Genomic DNA, 13124 nt, shown 5'->3' with positions numbered 1-13124 from the left:
CCTTCAGCAAAGATATGGATTTCTTAAATGATAGAGATTACAACTCTACCCACTGACACCTTTATGCCTCATTTTGTCTTTTTTATGTGATAGGGTATTGTGTTGCTTTTTCTTGTCTGTAGTTCTAAATTCCAGAAGTTAATGTGGTTTATTATCTAAATATGGGCAAAAATGTTCCACTGAGGAACAAGATAATTCCTCAGCTGCTCTGAAAACTCCTTCACAACTGCAAGACCATAACCAGGATTGCCCTCTTATGAGGGATATGAATGTACAAGACTCAGGGGGAAAAAAAAAAAACACAAAAAATAATGAACAAGAAACACGAAGAGGGGCTTTTAGTTATGGGAAGAATAAATCTTTCAGCAAAATGTCATCTCAGACAACCCCTATGAGCAGTAGAGGCACCCCCAGCTGGGAAATGCCATGTCACAGCCCAGCAGAATTTATAATGGTAGAGACCAGCAGTGGTTTTTTTGTCCCTTTTCAGGATGGATTCCCTGATTCCCTCTCCAGAATCACAGGATGGATTCCAATGATTCCCCCTCCAGAAAACATGTGAGCATGGCTGCTGCTGCTCCCAGCTGGGGAAGCACACAGCTGTGTGTGGGCAGAACCACCGTCCGCCTCACAGCTGGCCAGAAGCAGATAAATGTCCTTCTCTGCAACAGGGGAGGTCGAGCTTCCTCAGCCCAAAAGGAACAGTCTTCCTCTGCTTAATAGTCCTTCAGCTGGAAATCATTAAGGAGCAGATAAGAATAATATGATGATGGCTTGGGGAGGAACATTTTACATCTTTGCCTCTTCTCTGTGCTTGAAGTGACTTTGTTAAGCTTGAAGGCAACTGCATGCCTGGAACTGTGCCAGAAGAGACAATCCTCCCTCCCCAGCATGGTCAAACTGGCATTTCCCATTTCCATTTCCCCAACTAAGAGAGCTACTTGAGTTAAATACCTTGAAGCAGGGACCTGATTCGTTTCAAGGCCTCCAAGGTCCTGCTGGTTACAGGAATGGTTTGTCTCATATTAGCAAGTGGCAAGGTCCAAGGCAGGTTTGAATGCGTGACATCCCTTCAGTATTTGCTTTTCTTTAATCTGGCACTCCGTGCTGCTTTATGAGAAATGTATATAGCCAAAAAAGGGGACTCAGCAACTACTCACATTCATTTCAGCAGCATCTTTCATAGGAATGGAAAAGAGGGTCACTGTTTGTGTGTGTGTGTTTTTGATTAACTTTTAATAATCTTCATGTTTGCTAAGTTGGTGGCACAATACAAGTTTCTTCAGAATGGTATCTTTGCACAGAACTGTGTAATGTTAAAAGCTAAGATGCTGTGAAATAAACATCTGTAATTACAATTCATAATATTCCCTGCAAAATGCTTCAGGTCCAAAAAAAATTGTCAAAGCAGACAACCAGACAAGTGCACTGTGATCTGACTTCAGCTTATGATGGCCTGACCCCCCTCTGAATCATCACCATCCTAAATGATGCAGGCTAACCCTTTCTTTCTCATTCTCTTATTTTGTGCTTCTCTCAAATCAAATCTTTTCATCATCTGCTGTTTGCCTGCTGTCTTTGGTGGGGGTGGGAGGTTTAGTTAGTTTTGTTTTCCTACTCACTGTGTGACTTCAGCAGCAATCTTTCTTTAAAATTATTGTTCTTCATTTTTGAATGACTAATTTCTTTCTATATAGATGACTCATGACAGCATTCACTTGTGAGATACAAGTGAGTGCTGGAGGCCTTTGAAACAGCAAAAGTAAGTCAGTGCCAGAGGAAGACACCCAAAATTAGGTGCTGTTTGTTCCTTGGGACATTGGAGCACTGAACAGGAAGTCAAACAACCTCATTTGCAGCCTTCCAATCTCCATGTTTCTCTTTCTGTTCCTATTACACCACAATGAAAACCAGCTGTTTATCAGCTCATAGTTTACTTTGCTGATTGTGGTTTTGGCAGACAAATGAGATTTCCTCTTTTGTGCTTCTTGTATTTCCCACAGTACCAAAGTCTATTAGAGGGGAAGAGTACTGAATATTAATTCCAGACACTGCTTTGTAAAGTTGTACCTGGCACTCCTGTTCAGATGCATTAACATTCCAGTTAAAATACATTAACATTCCCAGACCCAGCTCTGACCTCACTTGTGCTGATTTTACAATTATATAACTGCTGACAGCTCAGGACTTGTCCTTAATTTACACTGAGCTGCTTTTACTGCATGTTTGCAATGTTTACAAATGCTTGGTTATTTACTGTACTTCTATTTATGATCCTATTTTGTAAAGAAGATTTCTATCATTTATCTCGCAAGGCTGTGGCATGCATCACAATAGATAGCATATTTTTTATTATTTTCTTTACAGTTTGATTTTTTTTCATTCTTTCAATATTCTTTCTCTTAATCATCCTTCTTAATTAATATTCCCATAAGTTATGTAAAACATTTGCTCTCCATTGCTCTGCACCCCTTTCTAGATCTTGCTAAAACATTTCTCATGTGAGGACTAGAAACTTCTAATGGCATTTTTCAGTCATTAAGAAAGCCAGCAGCAGAATAGAGACAACCTGCTTCCCAGCTCCGAGCCGGAAGACCACTTTTCCCTGAACTTTTCATTGTTCTTGGCTGCTTTGAATCCTCCAAACTTCTGAGTTGAATAAGTATTTACTAGAAACCGATGAATAAACCTAATGAATGTTCTGTGACCAGTCAAATTCATGTGCTCCTTGTTTCCCTTCATTTATTTATACCCAGGGGGATTATAATTACTTTTATTCTAAGTTTCTAAAGCAAATTAAAGGTAATTGACAGCCCTGTGCTGCTTGCTGCTGATGATTATTGAATCAGAGTGAAATCAACTGAAAAGCAGTATTTCTAGACTGGTCTAGTCTAACTACCATTTTTCTACAGTTTAAGAATTAGATTTATTAGCATTCTTCAGCCTTTAGTTAAAAGGGAAGGAAAAAAAATAAATTATCTGTGAATATCCTCAAGTCTTTATATATATATATATATTTTAAATGCATTCTGGAGCTTCTGATAACAACATGTAGATCAGGTAAGACTAGCAGGAAGTAACAGCAAGAAAATCTGATAAAATATTAGATAACCCTTGGGTTATCTAGAATCAGACAAGTAAGTTCTAATATATATTTTATCTTGTTTAGCATGTTTTTAAAACCTAAATTGTCTCCATGACAAGAATAATAGGAAGTAGTTATGCTCTTACCATAGCCCTGTACTGTCTAGTCAGCTGCTAGCACTCTTTAATACCTTTTTTCCTGGTTTGTTTTTTTTTTTTTTTGTGTAGTGATTCAATCACAGCTACTATTTTGAGCTGCTTTGTGCTTTGATTTTAAATACATTCGGTTGTTTCCCATTGGTTTACAGTGTCTGAATAACTGTAATAAATGCTTCTTGGGTTCTCTGTTTACCAGAATGGCCTAAATTACTCAGCAACTCACCAGTTTGAAATTTGCTCCAAAGAAATCCATGCTATGTTACGCATTTCCACTTTTGTGTTCCATAGGGTTTTTTTCTTAAAAAAAAAAAGATCCGAATTTTCCATAGGATGAGCATACTGATTCTTGATTCCTAGCTTTATCCACCTGTTGAGGAAAATTCAGCTATGAGTAATTAGAGTTGATCTAATGTTTTCCATATGTCACTTGTAAATAGTAAGGGACAGATTTCAAGGTGGTCCATCAAATTCCAACTCTGCTGACATCAATGGAATGAGGTGAATTGACAAGAATTATTGACTACAATGACTACAGTACTTTCTCACTAAAGTCTTTCACATCAAACTACTAACCACTAGCAGGCAGTGATAATTTCTATTGTACCTCACAGGTGTATATATTAGAAGAGTTCTTTTCCATTCTAAATGTGCTGAAGTGTTCCAAAAGCTTCTTACCTATGATCTCCAATAATCATATTGCCATTTTAGTCATTATTATTATTGCTGTTAATATCATACTTCTGAAGTTAGTTTTATTCTCTAATCTGTTGCAAAATCATGAACAGATAATTCAGAATTCATTATTTCCTTTGTCTTGCCATTATTTCTAGGACTTGTAACAACTTCTTTTAAATTACTGAGTCCCAAGAACACCCATTTTCTATTGGGAGTTTATCAAATACAATAAACTATGATTAGTGAATGCTAATCATTTGAATTAACTGGAGAAATTATGTTTAATCAAGTTAATCTCATTGCCTATAAACAAGCCCTTGATATCTTTGTAAGAAATGGCTGTATCTTTTAGGGCATTTTATCTCTCAGGCTGCAAGATAAGAAAATAGGCAAACTTGGTTACCTCTGGTAGTTGACAATGTTAATGCTGATAAATTTATTTGCAAGAAGCACCTAGTTTGGAGTTGGATGGCAAATGTAGCTCCTGTCTATAGAAAGGGATGTGGAAGGCATCGTGGGATTTAGAGGCCAGTCTGTAGTCTATGATGAAGTGCAAGAACATTATGCTCTTATTCTCTGCAGCACTCACCAAAGTTAGTGAGTTATATGCATGTTATGGGGGAGATAATGTGTGAGAGATGATCATCATGCAAGGCACTGCTTAGTAACATTATTCCATTTACCCTGACAGTTTGCCATAGAAACAAAGATATAAATCCCAGCAAATCTAAAGAAAATAATTAGCTGTAGTGTAATTTGGGATTAGTAAAATTGTTATTTGCTATTTGCCTTGTTGTTGCCTCTGCAGTCTGATTTATGAGAGATAAACTGGTTTTCTTTAATACCACATTTTGATTTTTTTAGGCAGACTTGCTAATGGTGCATTGTACCTAAATACATGTTGCTGCACTGAGAGCAAATCCTTCCTTCCCTGAGGCTGTGGGCCTTCCATTTCTCGAAGTCAGACTACATAATCATTTCAGACCTTAAAATATGTACCGAGTCTTGTAAGTTGCTTTTTCTGCCACTGCTGTAAATGATGGCCCCTCATTCTCAGATTCTTTGAAAATTTACTTCCCCTCAGAGAAGAAAAACTTTTTGTTATGCTCCAGGGAAATGGATTAACCTTGACCTGAAGGTTCTGAGAAGTTCTTTGCATGCTTGTATGGGCAGTTTCAATAGTGCACACAGGACAGGTTGAGAAGCACCACAGAAATCAGGAGACATTACTCAGAGCTGTGAACCTGTTTCTATAGAATTCCCAAAATAAACAATGATGATTCAGGGATATTTTGCACCTAGGAGCCTTGTTGTTTTGTTTCAGTGATTATATGATTTTACACTGATGATAAATTAGCAATGATGAAATCATGACTGTTTTTTGTTTTATTGATGAAAAAATGACTTTCATGTTCAAAACTAATGAAATGAGGAGAATCTAACTGAATATAGCTATTCCTTTTCTGGGGAGAGGATGGATTAAGAGATTGATGTGTCAGCATTCTACATTTAAGAGGGCAAAAATACAATCTGATTTCCTTCAGACATAAAAAACCTTGCATGTGATCGGTATAGCGAGCATCACTTAGGATTTATGTGAGAACAGTTCAGAATAACACAGTTCAATCTTTTCTTCTTTCTCACTGGATTGAAGCATATTCTGTATTAGCTGTATCTTTGCTTCTACAACTATTATTATGTCACCTGAGCAATTTTTCAATAGAGTACTGCTGAAAAGCTCCTTCCACAGGAAGAAAAAAAGACCATTAAAAGAATCTGGAAGATTAAGAAAATCCAGTGGTCTACTAAATAGTTTACTGAAAGACCGATCTTCAAAGTCCAGAAAACAATCATTACAAAGTCCAGAAAACAATCATTACAAAGCAAAGGCAATAGAATAGAATACTAACAAAATAAATCTATTTAAAACAGATTACACGGAGGTTGAACGTTTTCATTCTACTCTCAGTAAAGTCACTGGCAGTGCTGACACTGTGTTCAAAGACTAAAGAGCAGGATTCCTGGAAAAGAAATTCCACTTTCTGTAAAGTGATACAAATTATCTAAAACACATGGCCACTGCAAACAACAAAGTGGGATAATCCACATTTTTTTACCATTGAAGGAAAAAACTTTGCAAACAAAGGCTGTATTGTTATTGATGCTGATATCTAAAATTAAACTTTGAAGATATTTGTGCCTGTTAGTGGAGAAACAAACATTCTGATATTGATGTGGAGTGGAACAAAGTTGTGAAACTGTGTTTGCTATTCCATATATTTACAGATGAGAAATTGAGTAAAAAATACTTAAATAACCTTCATGTGTTGTTTATAGGAATTCTAAGTATTTAATGATGAAAAAAGACAGTTTATTTTAGATTTCTTAGTAAAATTAGTACTTAAATGCCTCCAAATCTCAATGCACATAAAAAAACCGAATTGTTGTGGGTACTGGAAAGGGGACTAGCCAAAGGGGACAAATGTGTGGCATCAATAATTATTTTATCACAAGGAGCTGGACTTTGGAGGTTACATTTTTGAGGTCAATGAAGTTACTTGCATTTTGCACTACAGGCAGCCTTTCTTCATCCTGTGTCTGGGGAAATGAAGAACCTTGAAATTAGTTCCATATGCCAGTGGACCTTGTAGGAGTATAAAACAAAGAAATGGTCCTTTTCAGCCTGAGTTCTAATCCTCTAAGCCTACTTTAAAGTTTCAGATTTCTTTTGTCTCAGAAGGTCATAAATCAAAGAAAGTAGCTTGTAATATTGATCTAAAAAAAGCAAAGGGGAAAATAAAACCTGACCACCACCAAATAGACAAAAAAGAAGAATCAACTTGTCTACTTTTATGCTCTTATCTAGTCTGGCTTGCATATCAAGTGCTGGTTAGCATTTGTTTCTTTGGAGGCTAAAATAAATGCAAGAATTCCATCTCCTCAGTACACATAATTTAATTTTATCAGCATGAACCTATGTGTTCTGTCCAACTGATTCTCCTGTTAAGAGGGAAAATGGCCTTCCTCAGATCTGTAATGTGTTCAGACCTAGTGGGAACCAACATGACCATCAAACAAAGACTACTACAACACTGAAACTATTGAACAACTATCACAAGCCCAATGCAGTGATCTTTAAATAATGTTGCTTTTTATTACCTGTGCTCCCAGTAGGTGAAAAATAGATTGAATCAGGATGAAGTAAACTACTCTGTTTAGTTGGTGCAAAAAACAAGAGTGGCTGAAATGGATAAACTGCATCTATTTTTTTAAATTAATGCACAGCAGCTCTTTTTTAGGTAGCAGAAGGAAAGGTCAAAGGTCATTGCCCAAGAGATGGATGTTTTTTCCAAATGTAGCAAGAAGGACTTGTGAAAATAAAAGTTCTACTTTGCTATGATAAGTCTAGAAGGAGGAAACTAACCTTGTGCTCTATTTCTGAGTAGAGCTCCAGCATTCTGCTTCAGCAGACCTTTCAGAAAATGGCCCAGGAAGTTTGCTCACCCAGAAAATTGTTAGACTAATCAAAATTGAAGACCTTTCCAGAGCTTAACTTGTCCCAGAGTTTCAAAGTTTCATTAGGAATTAACCATGAAGAGCTGAGCCTACATGTCAGTGACAGAGGCACGCTGATGCCAGGAATGGTGTCTGGCTGCCCACAGCTTCCCCACCAAGTCCAGTCCCCTCCTCTTCCTCAAGACAGCGAGGCAATGTGAGACCTGTTCAGTTAGAATCAGCCTGGCAGGCCCTGCATTATAAAATAATCATAAGAAAGGAGATAGAGAAAATGAAACTAATTTGTCCACATCTGTCATGGTGGATGGACTTCTGAGGACAGGATTATTCTAGAGCTTTGCAAACAGGCACAGCCATGCATGATCTCTCAGACTGGAGGCAGACATGTGAACCTTTCTGCCTTATGGATCTCCTCTCCTTCTGCTAACTGTTGTTTGTACAATGTTGTTTGGTATCTTTCACTGACGTCTATTCTCTTAGGAGCTAACAGTGGAAGGATGTGACACAAAGTTTTTTCTATTTTCAGGTGTAGGGACATGGGGGATCTATATGAAACAGGCATGGGAGCAAGCACACTGGCATTAGGCTACAATATATTCATCATGTATACTGACATTTCCCTTAAAGTCAGAGGCAGTCTAAAGAACTGTTTTCCTCCTCACTTATCCATGCACACAGACTAATGGCAAAGAGTCTTACAATGACTAATTCAGGAGTCTGGATCTTGGGGTTTCAGCTACCTCACTCCATTTTTTTTAATTGATGTATGTATTTTCTGATTTTTTAAATTAACAGCAAAAATCTGTGGCAGGCTCTCTGTACAAATAGGGTAGCTTTCATTTATAAAGCTGCCCAAAAGCCATCCTGTTAAAGAAGACTTAGAATTTCACTGTTTATGGCAAAAAGAATTTGGGGGTGAAACTTCTGGGCAGTGAGAAGAGAGCAAGCTGGGAAGCCCCAGTGGCGCTGCCTGCCATATGAGAAATGAAAATCCTGTTGTGTTAAAACAGAGAAAAATCAGACATTATTTGAATTTAGAAATGCACTGTATGCAGAATATATTATATACCTGTCACTTTTGCAGAAAACATCTTCTAAATCCATTTCATATCAGGAATAATATTTAGGAGCATTTAAATAAATATACATAAAAATATAATATCATTTCTCTACCATTCTGTCAAAGTATATGCAGTTTGGGGACAATTTGGAAATCATCTATTTCATAACCAACTAGGATGGAGCTACACAAAAATCAAACAAGCCCTCAAAATCTAACACAAATGCAGCACACAAAAATACTGATTTAACCAGAAACAAAACTTCAGTACAAACATTTTCAGCCCCAACAATTGGCATTTACTGCATTTGAAAGTCAAATCTCTCAAGTGACACTAAACTTTACATTCTCTCCTGAACTTTTATATAAACACAAAGAATTGGTAATATTTAATTTTTGGTATCACAACAAAATAAAAAAAATAGGAGAGATGATTATATTATAGAGTCTCAAGCCCCCATTATTTATTTTCTGTCATCTTTACTCTGTCTCAAACATTTATATTCTCAGAAGTAAATATCCTTTGGTATATGCACTCACATATTATTCCAAAAAGAGAGCTTGACTATCAAAATCAATATGTATCTGTTGATATTGCTGAGTATACAATTCTCTATTTAGTTTTTGAAAGCCCTGTTTTCAAAATAAATTATTAGTCATTTACAAGATTTGTTGTTGTAATTCAGACTGAGTCTGGCTACACCTCATTACAAGTGCTCTATGTCCAGAAATTTAATTTCTCTTTAAGGACATATGCTACATATTTCCTCTATAAATATACCTAATTTAATAAGCTTTTACTACCTGATAAACAGTAAGCTACAATATATTTCTTTTCAAAGCAAATGAAGAATAGCAGTATCACATAATTTAATGGTGGTAAAATACTAATCTCTTTTAGACATAAAATAGAGCACAGAAGATACCTGTTATCATTTTACTAAAAAACCAAAAGTCATTATTAATTCATTCTACATTAATTATGATAGCCATTAATCACAATGATCATGTTTAGCATTCAGATTACTAGAAAGAATATTATAGCTTGGAGATTCAATATTTTATTCCAGGAGGATTAAATCAGTTAAGGTGACTCAAAACCATTATTTTTGTAGCAATATAATGTCCAATTTTCACCTTGATTAATAATTTATAACTTGGAACTTTTACTAAGTTTTCACTTTGTTTGATTCATGAAAAAATGCAGGGTTTGCAATTTTTTTTTTTTTTTACTTATGAATATTTCAGTCCAATGAGGAAAAACAGTGCCTCTGAAAAACTGAGCACATAGAATTACAATTAGGCAAAACTTGTATATGTTTGGTCTGGGTAGACCAGATAGAATGCTCATTACATAATAGGGAACATTTTACCCAGATTTATTTCAAATACATCTAGGGCACATAGAAAGAATTCTGAAGAGAGGTCCCAACCTGTTGTATGACAGGTAATACCATATCCACTACATTTTCACATTCAAGAAGAGGCCATATTTTGTTTATTTTAAATAAAATTTTCTGTGAATACTTCCCCAAAAATTAAATTGTAAATCTTGTAATTTACTATCATAACAAGAAATTGTTTGCTCTGAAAAACGATTGGCAAAGAAATGTCCTTGAACAACAGATGAAAGGTATGGATAATATTCCATATAAAAAGACTTGACAACTCAAATGGCAGGCACCCCAAGCACTTGAAAGCATAAATATTTATGATATCTTCTTATTTCAGTTCCAGTTTTAGTACAGTTCTTATCTTCCTTCATTGCACACAAATACTCGTGGTGCCAGATTGTGCACCTGGGATAGGGCATGTGTGGACAGACTGGGGAATGAGAGGCTGGTGAGCAGAGCTGCAGAAAGGGACCTGGGGCTCCTGGTCAATGGCAAGTTGAACATGAGCCAGCAATGCCCTGGCAGCCAGGAGGCACCAGACAACCTGGGGTGTGCTGGGGGAATCAGGCACAGCATCACCAACTGGGCAAGGCAGGGGATTGTCCCCTCTGCTCTGCGCTGGGGTGGCCTCACCTCAAGTTCTAGGGGCAGTTTTGGGCACCACAGTGTAAGAAATAAAGCTATTAGAAGCATCCAAAGGAGGGCTACAAATATGATGAAGAATCTTCAGAGGAAGCCATACAAGGAGTGGCTGAGGTCACTTCATCTGTTCAGCCTGGAGAGGAAGAGACTGAGGTACCTCATTGCCTTATTCTCTCACTGAGGTACCTCTGGAGAGGGAACAGAAGGGCAGGTATCAATCTTTTCTCTGTGGTCACCAGTTACAGGACTCAAGGAAACAGCATGAAACAGAGTCAGAGGAGGTTAGTTTATATACCCCAGAGGGTGGCTGGGCACTAGAATAGGCTCCCCAGGAAAGTGGTCACAGCACCAGCCTGACAGAGTTCAAAAAGCATTTGAGCATTGCTCTCAGACACATGGTGTGACTCTTGGGCTGCCCTGTGTAGGAGTTGAACTTTGACAATTCTTGTTAGTCCATTCCAACTCAGAATATTCTATGATTCTACATGCTGTCCTGCTCAAATCAATGTGATATTTCTTAGCTGCCCAACTAAGCATGCAGATTTGCAGTACTGTTGCCTGCTAGAACAAAATCCTGCTTGAGACAAATGTTAAAAGTCAAGCTGGCACATCTTATCTGCTGCTCTAAAATTTGGGATCAAATCACTTATATCAGAATTAGTGATTTCAAAATTTTGTTGGAAGTGAAAGGCAAAAGCTGAAAGACATGAGAAATCAAGTGGCATTTGAACCACAACAGAGAAATCCTTGTTTATTGCAGTGGAACAGTGGTTTTCTGATTTACTGATATAGTAAATCAGAACGACTTCCTGTGAATTTCAGGCATCCTACAGCTTTGCTGAACACTCTGAAGTATTTAATAAAATCCCCCAAAGCCTCTGAGAAAAGGTATTGGGAAATAACTAAAAAGGTCAAAAGTGAAAAGAGAAAAGAGAAGGGAGAAAAAAAAGACACTCATCCAGAAAAGCAGATGTAAGGGTTGAAAACAGGTGAAGTGCACTGACAACTACAGAAAAAGAGAGGTCTTGCTTAGTCAGAACTCTTTTTTTCTGTGAATGAGCAGAAAAGAGAGAATCACTGAGTAGCCCTTTTACACTTTTATTTAAGTTGCTGCTGAGCTGTAAAAGTATATTTTGACTTTTGTGACTTTTTTGATATAAGTGAAATTAGTATGGTGTAAAAGAGAAGTTTCTTTATCTGAAAGAAAGTCACATGTATCACACTTCTTACATTGTAAACTTCTAAAGATTAGAAGTTGCAAACTGTCAGAAGCCATATCTCTTGTAAATCAGATTTAGACTGGACAAAGGCACCACTAAATACATTGAACAATGTCAGACTGCACTGCTGAGGAGTTGCTATGGATGACCTACTTGGCCTTTGCTGCCTTTAAATCATGTAATTCTCTTTAATGCTTTATTAAGGCTTTGAGACAAAGCCAATGGCTCCTAAAAACATTTGGCAATCCTTTTAAGAGAGAAAACTAAATAAATCCTCAAAGATCCTTCCAGAAAATTTCTGTGGCTAGTGGAGGAGAGAATTCTCCTTCAGGGAGGGCTTTCTTTTCCCCCTTTTTATTGAACATTTCCTCTGAAAGGCATCTAGGGCAAAGTTTTATAAATGCCTCATAGCAGTATTTTTAAATCCCTGTTAGAATGAGATGCACAACTGCTGCTGGAGAGACATGAGTGGAACTGAGCTGAAAGGTACCAGCAGATGCCTGCAACAGTGTGGCTTGGTGTGGCAGCAGCTACCCCCACAGGGTACAGAAAATGCAGAAGAGGGGCACAGGATCCTCAATGCCAAAAGCTATGCCTGTGGTCGGGAAGTGTCAGGGAGCATGAGCCTGGGCCAGGAAGGATTTGGAAAATAGCTGGGCAAAGGACAAGGAAGACTTTGAGACCAGAACAGTTCAGTGATGGATGGAAAAAGATGGGCTAGAAGTGCTTAGAGCAGCTCTGAGACTGAAAAGATAAGGGACAGGAGTCCTGTAGCAACTGAGGAAAAGCTGGGAAGCCACTACTCTTTTCAATCACTCAAAAAGACCATGCCAGCAAGAGCACTTTGTGCTCATACTTAATGTCAGTGCACCAAATTCCCTGGGCATTTTTGGGGTAGCTCAGACATAACCCAACTGCATCATATTTTCTCATCAAGAAATACACAGGTCCTCACAGTATGTCTAGCAAGACACTCTTAGTATTCACCCACTCTGTATTGTCTATGACATGAAATACCATTTTACCCCAAAATGTGCTGTCATCACACACTATAATGCACTCACTGCACTAGTTAGTATGTGTCCTAAAATATCATAAATAAGGTTGGAAGATAGTGGAAAATTAAAGGTCCTAGAGAGCAGTAGATGAACCCAAAGATTCTAGGACCTACCACAGAAAGAAGCTGCTCCAAAAGGGCAATTTATCTTTGCTTTACTGGATATGCTAATTATGTCTGGGCCCAGATGGAGATTTGCTGTTTCAAAGTTGAGAAGTGGCTGGTTTTCAGCCCTGGGGACAGGTGAATGGTTGGGGAAGCCTAGATACTGGATGAGAAGCTTGTGCCTACGTTGTTTACAGAGAGACCATATTTGC

Source organism: Vidua macroura, chromosome 5, assembly GCF_024509145.1.
Source record: "Vidua macroura isolate BioBank_ID:100142 chromosome 5, ASM2450914v1, whole genome shotgun sequence".
Classification (NCBI taxonomy): domain Eukaryota; kingdom Metazoa; phylum Chordata; class Aves; order Passeriformes; family Viduidae; genus Vidua; species Vidua macroura.
Note: the sequence above shows the minus strand (reverse complement) of the source record.